At 39.5% G+C, this 12,122-nt stretch overlaps 1 non-coding gene across 1 annotated transcript; it reads left to right on the top strand.

Annotated features, from left to right (window-relative positions):
• The first annotated feature begins 10,063 nt into the window (after window positions 1-10,063).
• On the top strand, window positions 10,064-10,167 carry LOC130977294 (small nucleolar RNA R71). Its single transcript, XR_009084993.1, has one exon. It is a non-coding gene; the product is annotated as a small nucleolar RNA R71 (small nucleolar RNA).
• Window positions 10,168-12,122: the final 1,955 nt, after the last annotated feature.

Raw genomic sequence — 12,122 nt, 5'->3', positions numbered from 1 at the left:
CGGTCTTGGTATCATTAGTAGGTGTAGCAGTTGCTTCTACCCACTTAGATACATAGTCCACTGCCACCAGAATGTAAGTGTTTGAGTATGATGGTGGGAATGGACCCATGAAGTCAATCCCCATACGTCAACAATTCAATCTCTAATATCCCTTGTTGAGGCATGGCATATCCGTAAGGCAAGTTACCAGCTCTTTGGCAACTGTCACAGTTACGTACAAACTCTCGAGCATCTCTATAGAGAGTAGGCCAGTAGAAGCCACATTGGAGGACTTTAGTGGCTGTTCGCTCACTTCCAAAATGTCCCCCATACTGTGATCCATGGCAGTGTCATAGGATCCTTTGTGCTTCTTCTCTGGGTACACATCTACGGATCATTCCGTCTGCACATCTCTTAAAGAGATATGGCTCATCCCATAGGTAGTACTCTAAATTAATTTCTTTCTTTGCACTCTGCTGTACTCCTGGGGTATGAACCTCACAGCTTTATAATTTGCAATATCTGCAAACCATGGAGCTTCCTGAATGGCAAAGAGTTGCTCATCTGGGAAAGTCTCAGAGATCTCAGTAGAAGGGAGGGACGCCCCAGCTACTGGTTCTATTCGGGACAGATGATCAGCTACTTGGTTCTCTGTCCCTTTTCTGTCTTTTATTTCTATATCAAACTCTTGCAGAAGCAACACCCATCTTATGAGCATGGGTTTTGAATCCTGCTTTGTGAGTAAGTACTTAAGAACAACATGGTCAGTGTAAACAATCACCTTTGATCCTACTAAATAGGATCTAAATTTGTCAATGGCATAGACCACTGCAAGTAACTCTTTTTCTATGGTTGTGTAATTCTTCTGTGCGTTATTTAGAACACGGCTGGTATAATAAATGACGTGCAGAAGCTTGTTATGCCTCTGTCCCAACACTGCACCAATGGCATGGTCACTGGCATCACACATTAATTCGAATGGTAATGTCCAGTCTGGTGCAGAGATGACCGATGCTGTGACCAGCTTGGCTTTCAGGGTCTCAAATGCCTGCAAACACTGTGTGTCAAACACAAATGGTGTGTTAGCAGCTAGCAGGTTGCTCAGAGGTTTTGCAATTTTCGAAAAATCCTTTATAAACCTTCTGTAGAATCCGGCATGCCCTAGAAAGCTTCTGATTGCCTTAACATTGGCAGGTGGTGGTAATTTTTCAATTACCTCTACCTTTGCCTTATCCACCTCCATTCCCCTGCTTGAAATTTTGTGCCCAAGGACAATTCCTTCAGTCACCATAAAGTGACATTTCTCCCAGTTTAAAACCAGGTTAGTCTCTTGGCACCTTTTCAGGACAAGTGCTAGGTGGTTAAGACAGGAGCTGAATGAGTCTCCATATACTGAGAAGTCATCCATGAAGACTTCCAGGAATTTCTCCATCATATCAAAGAAGATGGATAGCATGCATCTCTGAAAGGTTGCAGGAGCATTACACAGACCAAAAGGCATCCTCCTGTAGGCAAACACGCCAGAAGGGCAAGTGAATACTGTTTTCTCTTGGTCTTGAGGATCTACTGCAATTTGGTTGTAGCCTGAATAGCCATCCAAAAAGCAGTAATAATCATGACCAGCTAGTCTTTCTAGCATTTGGTCTATGAATGGTAAAGGAAAATGATCCTTTCTGGTGGCTGTATTGAGCCTTCTGTAGTCAATACACATGCGCCACCCTGTGACTGTTCTTGTAGGAACCAGTTCATTTTTTTCATTATGAACTACTGTCATGCCTCCCTTCTTGGGGACAACTTGGACATGGCTCACCCAGGGACTATTAGAAATGGGATAAATAATCCCAGCCTCTAGTAATTTAGTGACCTCTTTCTGCACCACCTCCTTCATGGCTGGATTTAGCCGCCTTTGTGGTTGGACCACTGGTTTGGCATTATCCTCCAATAGGATCTTGTGCATGCATCTTGCTGGGCTAATGCCCTTAAGATCACTTATGGACCACCCAAGACCTGTCTTGTGTGTCCTTAGCACTTGAATCAGTGCTTCCTCTTCCTGTGGATTTAAAGCAGAGCTTATAATCACTGGAAAAGTGTCACCCTCTCCCAGAAATGCATACTTCAGGGATGGTGGTAGTGGTTTGAGTTCAGGCTTGGGAGGCTTATCCTCCTCCTGAGGAATTTTCAAAAATTCTTTTGTTTCTTCTGGTTCTTCCTGATCAGGCTGAACATCTTGAAGATGTCCTGAAGCTCTGATTCTAGACTTTCAGTTATATTGATCTCTTCCACCAAAGAGTCAATAATGTCAGCGCCCATGCAGTCATTTGGTGTGTCTGGATGCTGCATAGCTTTTACAGCATTCAACTTGAACTCATCCTCATTGACTCTCAGGGTTACTTTCCCTTTTTGTACATCAATGAGAGTTCATCTAGTTGCTAAGAAAGGTCTTCCTAGAATGAGAGTTGCACTCTTGTGCTCCTCCATTTCCAGCACTACAAAGTCAGTTGGAAAGGCAAATGGCCCAACCTTGACAATCATGTCCTCAATTATGCCTGATGGATATTTAATGGAGCCATCAGCAAGTTGGAGGCATATCCGGGTTGGTTTGACTTCTTCAGTCAACCCAAGCTTTCTGATAGTGGATGCAGGTATTAGATTGATGCTTGCTCCAAGGTCACACAGGGCTGTCTTGGTGCAAGCACCTTCTAATGTGCATGGTATCATAAAGCTTCCTAGATCTTGAAGCTTTTCAGAATGACTGCACTGCATTCTTTAGTGAGAAATACTTTTTTAGTTTCTCTCCAATCCTTCTTATGACTTAAGATCTCTTTCATGAACTTAGCATAAGAAGGTATTTGCTCAAGTGCCTCTGCAAACGAAATCTTTATTTCAAGAGTCCTTAGGTAGTCTGCAAAGCGGGCAAATTGCTTATCCTGCTCCGCTTGGCGGAGTTTCTGAGGATAAGGCATCTTGGCTTTATATTCTTCAACCTTAGTTGCTGCAGGTTTATTCCTTACAGAAGTGGTTGGAGAAGCCTTTTTAGAGGGGTTACTATCAGCACTCTCAGGTGTTTGATTCCCCATTGGCGTTTGAACGCCAGGGTTGGGTGGAAAATGGGCGTTTAACGCTAACTTTTCCCCCTTTTCTGGCGTTTGAACGCCAGAACTGGGCAGGGAATGGGCGTTTAACGCCAGCTTTCCCCCCTTTTCTGGCGTTTGAACGCCAAGAGTATTCCTCTCTGGGCTCTTACTGTCCTCAGAGGGATTTTGGATAGTGGTTTGGCTATCCTCTGTCAATCGTTCCTTTATTGGCTTTTTGCTACTTTGAGCAGTGTTATTCAATGTCTTCCCATTCCTCAGTTGAACTGCTTGGCATTCTTCTGTTATCTGTTTAGATAGCTGCTGTTTTGCCTGATTCAACTGTGATTCTATGTTCTTGTTAGCAATTTTAGTTTCTTTGAGCATCTCTTTAAATTCTGCTAACTGTTTTGTCATCAGGTGTAATTGCTGATTAAGCTCAACCATCTGTTCTTGAGGATTAGGATCAGTGGCTACTGCCATAACTTCTTCTTTTGTAGAGAACTCATTGCTAGAGTACAAATGTTGATTTCTAGCAACAGTATCTATAAGCTCTTGAGCCTCCTCAATCGTCTTCCTCATATGTATAGATCCACCAGCTGAGTGGTCTAGAGATATCTGAGCTTTTTCTGTAAGCCCATAGTAGAAGATGTCTAACTGTACCCACTCTAAAAATATTTCAGAGGGGCATTTTCTTAGCATACCTCTATACCTCTCCCAGGCATTATAAAGGGATTCATTATCCTCTTGTTTAAAGCCTTGGATGTCCAGCCTTAGCTGTGTCATCCTTTTTGGAGGGTAAAATTGATTCAGAAATTTGTCTGATAACTGTTTCCATGTCTTTATGCTTGCTGTAGGTTGGTTATTCAACCACCTCTTAGCTTGATCTTTTACAGCAAATGGAAACAGTAATAATCTATAGACATCCTGATCCACCTCTTTATCACGTACTGTGTCAGCAAGTTGTAAGAATTGTGCCAGAAACTCAGTAGGTTCTTCCTGTGGAAGACCGGAATACTGGCAATTTTGCTGCACCATGATAATGAGTTGAGGATTTAGCTCAAAGCTGCTTGCTTTGATGGGAGGTATACAGATGCTACTCCCATATGCAGCTGTAATGGGGTTAGCATATGACCCCAAAGTCCTTCTGGACTGCTCAATTCCACTTAGGTCCATGATGGAGAAAGGAAAATGATATGGATTGCAAGTAGAATAATTTTTTTTAAAAAAAAAATGACCAAAAATAATAAAATAAAACAAAAGGAAATTAAAATAAAATTTCGAAAACTAAAAGAAAAATAAAATCAAAGCAAATTGAAAACTAAATCAATCAACTAATTAAAAAGATTTTGGAATTGGCAATTAAAAAGATATGATTGAAAATTATTTTGAAAAAGATTTGATTTTTTTGAAATGAGGAAAGAGAAAAACAACAAAATGACACCAAACTTAAAATTTTTAGAAAATCAAACACTAATTTTCGAAAATTTTAAAGGAAAAACACAAAGAGGACACCAAACTTAGAATTTTTAAGGAACAAGAAAAGACTAAGAACATGCAAATTCGCAAAATCAAAAGAAAACAAAGGCATGCAATTGACACCAAACTTAAAATATGAAACTAAACTCAAATAAAAGACTCTAAACCGACAAAAACAAAACAGTCCTAATCTAAGCAACAAGATAGACCGTCAGTTGTCCAAACTCGAACAATCCCCGGCAACGGCGCCAAAAACTTGGTGCACGAAATTGCAATCACACTTTTGCAATCCCGCACAACTAACCAGCAAGTGCACTGGGTCGTCCAAGTAATACCTTACGTGAGTAAGGGTCGATCCCACGGAGATTGTCGGCTTGAAGCAAGCTATGGTTATCTTGTAACTCTTAGTCAGGATATCAATAATTATCAGGGTTGATTGTAAAAAGTAAAAGAACATGAAATAAGTACTTGTTTTGCAGTAATGGGGAACAGGTTGAGGTTTTGGAGATGCTCTGTCTTCTGAACCTCTGCTTTCCTACTGTCTTCTTCTTCAAACACGCAAGGCTCCTTCCATGGCAAGCTGTATGTAGGGTTTCACCGTTGTCAATGGCTACCTCCCATCCTCTCAGTGAAAATGTTCAACGCACTCTGTCACAGCACCGCTAATCATCTATCGGTTCTCAATCGGGTTGGAATAGAATCCAGTGATTCTTTTGCGTCTGTCACTAACGCCCAGCCCTCAGGAGTTTGAAGCTCGTCACAGTCATTCAATCCTTGAATCCTACTCAGAATACCACAGACAAGGTTTAGACCTTCCGGATTCTCTTGAATGCCGCTATCAATTCTAGCTTATACCACGAAGATTCTGATTAAGGAATCCAAGAGATATCTACTCAATCTAAGGTAGAACTGAGGTGGTTGTCAGGCACACGTTCATAGGTGAGAATGATGATGAGTGTCACAGATCATCACATTCATCAGGTTTAGGAACAAGTGATATCTTAGAATAGAAGCAAGCATGATTGAATGAAAAACAGTAGTAATTGCATTAATCCATCAGGACACAGCAGAGCTCCTCACCCCCAACCATGGGATTTAGAGACTCATGCCATAGAAAATACAATGAGAAACGTGTAATGTGTCATGAGGTAGAGATACAATGTCAAAAGATCCTATTAATAGTGAACTAGTAACCTAGGGTATACAGAAATGAGTAAATGACGTAAAAATCCACTTCCGAGGTCCACTTGGTGTGTGCTTGGGCTGAGCATTGAAGCTTTCATGTGTAGAGACTTTTTCTGGAGTTAAACGCCAGCTTTTATGCCAGTTTGGGCGTTTAACTCCAATTTTTATGCCAGTTCCAGCGTTAAACGCTGGGAATTCTGAAGCTGATTTGCAACGCCGATTTGGGCCATCAAATCTCGGGCAATGTATGGACTATTATACATTGCTGGAAAGCCCAGGATGTCTACCTTCCAACGCCGTTGAGAGCGCGCCAATTGGGCTTCTGTAGCTTCAGAAAATCTACTTCGAGTGCAGGGAGGTTAGAATCCAACAGCATCTGCAGTCCTTTTCAGTCTCTGAATCAGATTTTTGCTCAGGACCCTCTATTTCAGCCAGAAAATACCTGAAGTCACAGAAAAACACACAAACTCATAGTAAAGTCCAGAAAAGTGAATTTTAACTAAAAACTAATAAAAATATAATAAAAAGTAATTAAAACATACTAAAACATACTAAAAACAATGCCAAAAAGCGTATAAATTATCCGCTCATCACGTCTTCTTCTTGAAGGACCAACAATGTCCTTAAGCTCTTCTATGTCCCTTCCTTGTCTTTGTTGCTCCTCCCTCATTGCTCTTTGATCTTCTCTTATTTCATGGAGAATGATGGAGTGCTCTTGATGTTCCACCCTTAATTGTTCCACATTGTAACTCAAATCTTCTAAGGAAGTGTTGAGTTGTTCCCAATAGTTGTTGGGAGGAAAGTGCATCCCTTGAGGCATCTCCGGAATTTCTTGGTGATGAGCTTCCTCATGCGTCCCTTGGGCTCCATGAGTGGGCTTTCTTGTTTGCTCCATCCTTTTCTTAGTGATGGGCTTATCCTCCTCAATGAGGATGTCTCCTTCTATGATAACTCCAACTGAGTAACATAGATGGCAAATAAGATGAGGAAAAGCTAGCCTTGCCAAAGTAGAGGACTTATCGGCTATTTTGTAGAATTCATGAGAGATAACTTAATGAACTTCTACTTCCTCTCCAATCATGATACTATGAATCATGATGGCCCGATCCACAGTGACTTCAGATCAGTTGCTAGTGGGGATGATGGAGCATTGAATGAACTCCAACCATCCTCTAGCCACAGGCTTGAGGTCCAGTCTTCTTAGTTGAACCGGCTTGCCTTTGGAGTCTCTTTTCCATTGAGCTCCTTCCACACATATGTCCATAAGGACTTGGTCCAACCTTTGATTAAAATTGACCCTTTTAGTGTAGGGGCGTGCATCTCCTTGCATCATGGGTAAGTTGAATGCCAACCTCACATTTTCTGGACTAAAATCTAAGTATTTCCCCCGAACCATTGTAAGATAATTCTTTGGATTCGGGTTCTTACTTTGATCATGGTTCCTAGTGATCCATGCATTGGCATAGAATTATTGAACCATTAAGATTCTGACTTGTTGAATGGGGTTAGTTAGAACTTCCCAACCACTTCTTCGAATCTCATGTCGGATCTCCGGAAACTCATTTTTCTTGAGCTTGAAAGGGACCTCAGGGATCACCTTCTTCTTGGCCACAACATCATAGAAGTGGTCTTGATGGGCTTTGGAGATGAATCTTTCCATCTCCCATGACTTAGAGGTGGAAGCTTTTGTCTTCCCTTTTCCTTTTCTAGAGGAATCTCCGGCCTTGGGTGCCATCAATGGTTATGGAAAAACAAAAAGCTTATGCTTTTACCACACCAAACTTAAAATATTGCTCGCCCTCGAGCAAGAGAAGAAGGAAAAGAAGAAGAAAAAGAAGAAAATATGGAGGAGAGGGGGAGAGGTGTATTCGGCCAAGAAGGAGAAGAGAGGTTTGTGTTGTGTGAAAATTAAGTAGAATGGAGGGGTATATATAGGGAGGGGAGGGAGGGTAGGTTCGGCCATTTAGGGTGGGTTTGGGTGGGAAAGATTTTTGAATTTTGAAGGTAGGTGGGGTTTATGGGGAAGAGTGGATGGATGTGAGTGGTGAAGGGGGTAATTGGGAAGAGAGATTGAGGTGATTGGTGAAGGGTTTCTGGGAAAGTGTGTTATAGGATTAATTAGGAGGTAAAGTGGGAATATGTTAGGTAGAGATCCTGTGGGGTCCACAGATCCTGAGATGATCCTGTGGGGTCTACAGATCCTGAGGTGTCAAGGATTTACATCCCTGCACCAATTAGGCATGTAAAATGCCTTAGCATACCATTCTGGCGTTTAAACGCCGAAGTGATACACGTTCTGGGCGTTCAACGCCCATGTGCAGCATGTTTCTGGCGTTCAGTGCCAGCTTTCCTCAGGGCATATTCCTGGCGTCTAAACGCCAGGATGTTGCTTATTTCTGGCGTTCAGCGCCAGATCTATGCTCTGTTCTGGCGTTGAACGCCAGCCAGATGCACCTTACTGGCGTTTAAACGCCAGTAAGTCCTTCCTCTAGGGTGTGATTTTTCTTCTGCTATTTTTGATTCTGTTTTTAATTTTAATAATTTTTTTGTGACTCCACATGATCATAAACCTACTAAAACACAAAATAACAAAATAAAAATAAAAATTAGATAAATAAAAATTGGGTTGCCTCCCAACAAGCGCTTCTTTAATGTCAATAGCTTGACAGTGGGCTCTCTTGGAGCCACAAAGGTGATCAGGTCAATGTTGTGAACCCCCAACACCAAACTTAGAGTTTGGTTGTGGGGATTCAACACCAAATTTTAGAGTTTGGTTGTGGCCTCCCAACACCAAACTTAGAGTTTGATTGTGGGGGCTCTGTTTGACTCTGTATTGAGAGAAGCTCTGCATGCTTACTCTCCCTTGTTACAGAAGGATAGCCGTGTGCCTTAAACACAAGGTAGTCCCCATTCAATTAAAGGACTAATTCTCCTCTGTTAACATCAATCACAGCACCTGCTGTGGCTAGGAAGGGTCTTCCAAGGATGATGCATTCATCTTCTTCCTTTCTAGTGTCTAAGATTATGAAATCAGCAGGAATGTAAAGGCCTTCAACCTTTACTAACACGTCCTCTACTAATCCATAAGCTTGTCTTACTGACTTGTCTGCCAATTGCAATGAGAATAAGGCAGGCTGTACCTCAATGATTCCTAGTTTCTCCATTACAGAGAGTGGCATAAGTTTTATGCCTGACCCCAGCACAGAGCTTTTTCAAAGGTCATGGTGCCTATGGTACAGGGTATTAAGAATTTCCCAGGATCTTGTTTCTTTTGAGGTAGAGTTTGCTGAACCCATGTATCTAGTTCACTAATGAGCAAGGGAGGTTCACCTTCCCAAGTCTCATTACCAAACAACTTGGCATTCAGCTTCATGATAGCTCCTAGATATTGAGCAACTTGCTCTCCAGTCATATCTGCATCCTCTCTTGAGGAAGAATAGTCTTCAGAGCTCATGAATGGCAGAAGGAGATTTAGTGGAATCTCTATGGTCTCTATATGAGCCTCAGATTCCTTTAGGTCCTCAATAGGGAACTCCTTCTTGTTTGAGAGACGTCCTAGGAGGTCTTCCTCACTAGGATTTTCGTCCTTCTCCTCCCTTGTACATTCGGCCATATTGATTACATCAATGGCCTTGCACTCTCCTTTTGGATTTTCTTCTGTATTGCTTGGGAGAATACTCCTCTGGCCCACTTGTGCCTCCAAATTTCTGATGGAGGATCTTGTTTCACTCATGAAACTTAAGGTGGGCTTTGACAGATCAGAGACTATATTTGCTAAATTAGAGGGGCTCTGCTCATAATTCTCTGTCTGTTGCTGAGAAGATGATGGAAAAGGCTTGTTATTGCTGAGCCTGTTTCTTCCATCATTATTAAAGCCTTGTTGAGGCTTTTGTTGATCATTCTATAAGAAATTTGGATGATTTCTCCATGATGAATTATAGGTGTTTCCATAAGGTTCACCCATGTAATTAACCTCTGCCATTGCAGGGTTCTCAGGATCATAAGCTTCTTCAGAAGCTGCCTCTTTAGTACTGTTGGATGCATTTTGCCATCCATTCAGACTTTGAGAAATCATGTTGACTTGCTGGGTCAACACTTTGTTCTGAGCCAATATGGCATTCAGAGCATCAATCTCAAGAACTCCCTTCCTCTGAGGCGTCCCATTATTCACGGAATTCCTCTAAGAAGTGTACATGAATTGGTTATTTGCAACCATGTCAATAAGTTCTTGAGCTTCTACAGGCGTTTTCTTTAGGTGAATGGATCCACCTGCAGAATGGTCCAATGACATATTGAAAAACTCAGATAGACCATAATAGAATATATCTAATATGGTCCATTCTGAAAACATGTCAGAATGACACTTTTTGGTCATTTGCTTGTATCTTTCCCAAGCTTCATAGAGGGATTCACCATCTTTTTGCTTGAAGGTCTAAACATCCACTCTAAGCTTGCTCAGCTTTTGAGGAGGAAATAATTTATCCAAGAAGGACGTGACCAACTTATCCCAGGAGTCCAGGCTATCTTTAGGTTGTGAGTCCAACCATGTTCTAGCTCTGTCTCTTACAACAAAAGGGAAAAGCATGAGCCTGTAGACTTCAGGATCTACTCCATTTGTCTTTACAGTCTCACAAATCTGCAAGAACTCATTTAAAAACTGGTAAGGATCTTCAGATGGAAGTCCATGAAACTTGCAGTTCTGTTGCATTAGAGCAACTAATTGAGGTTTTAGCTCAAAATTGTTTGCTCCAATGGCAGGAATTGAGATGCTTCTTCCATCAAATTTGGAAGTTGGTTTAGTGAAATCACCAAGCATCCTCCTTGCATTATTGTTGTTGGGTTCGGCTGCCATCTCCTTTTCTTGTTCGAAAATTTTAGAAAGGTTGTCTCTGGATTGTTGTAATTTAGCTTCTCTTAATTTCCTCTTTAGAGTCCTTTCAGGTTCAGGATCAGCTTCAACAAGAATGCCTTTTTCCTTGTTCCTGCTCATATAGGCAAGAAGAGAACAAGAAAAGAAAGAGGAATCCTCTATGTTACAGTATAGAGATTCCTTTATGTTAGTAGAAGAAGAAAGGGAATAGGAGTGAAGAAGAATGAATAGGTAGGGGCAGTGATTTGAGATGAAGAGAGGTGAAGAAATTTCGAAAATAAATTTGAAAAGAAGTTAAATGATTTTTGAAAATAAAAGATAAGATAGAATTAAAATTAAAACAATTAATTAATTAAAAATAATTTTTGAAAAAGTGATGAGATATTTTCGAAAATTAAAGAGGAAAAAGTAGTTAGGTGGTTTTGTAAAAGATAGAAAAAAAACAAAAAGTCAAATATTTAGTTGAAAAAGATATTAAAATCAAATTTGAAAAGATAAGAAGATAAGAAGTTAGATAAGATATTTTGAAATCAAATTTTGAAAAAGATAGAATTTTGAAAAAGATATGATAAAAGATAAGATAAAAAGATATGATAAAAAGATAAGATTTTTAAGAAAAAGATATTTTGAAAAAGATTTAATTTTTAAAATTAAAATTGATTACTTGACTAACAAGAAACTAAAAGATAAGATTCTAGAGTTTAAAGATTGAACCTTTCTTAACAAGAAAGTAACAAACTTCAAATTTTTGAATCAATCACATTAATTGTTAGTGTAATTTCAAAATTTTGAAATAAAATTAAGAAAAAGATTTTTGAAAAAAATATTTTGAAATTTTCGAAATTAATAAGATAAAAATGAAAAAGATTTGATTTGAAAAAGTTTTGAAAAGATAAAATTTTTAAAATTGAAATTTTGACTTGACTAACAAGAAAACAACTTATTTTAAAAAATTTTGACCAAGTCAACCCAAAATTTCGAATTTTTGAGAGAAATAAGGAAAAGATATTTTTTGATTTTTGAATTTTTGATTATGAGAGAGAAAAACACAATTATGACCCAAAACATAAAAATTTTGGATCAAAACATATGATGCATGCAAGAACACGATGAATGTCAAGATGAACACCAATAACACTTTGAAGATCATGATGAACATCAAGAACATATTTTTGAAAAATTTTTGATGCAAAGAAACTATGCAAGACACCAAACTTAGAAATCTTTAATGCATGGACATTATGAATGCAAAAATGCATATGAAAAACAACAAAAGACACAAAACAAAAAAAGCATCAAGATCAAACAAGAAGACTTACCAAGAACAACTTGAAGATCATGAAGAACACTATGAATGCATGAATTTTTGAAAAATGCAAGAAAAATTTTTAAAGCATGCAATTGACACCAAACTTAAAAATTGACTCAAGACTTAAACAAGAAACACAAGATATTTTTGGTTTTTATGATTTTATGAATTTTTTTAAATTTTTTCGAAAAACATATTTTGGAAAAAGGAAATAATGAATTCATAGTCC

This window comes from Arachis stenosperma, chromosome 4 (assembly GCF_014773155.1).
Source record: "Arachis stenosperma cultivar V10309 chromosome 4, arast.V10309.gnm1.PFL2, whole genome shotgun sequence".
Lineage (NCBI taxonomy): Eukaryota > Viridiplantae > Streptophyta > Magnoliopsida > Fabales > Fabaceae > Arachis > Arachis stenosperma.
Note: the sequence above shows the minus strand (reverse complement) of the source record. Positions and strands in the feature narration are given on the sequence as shown.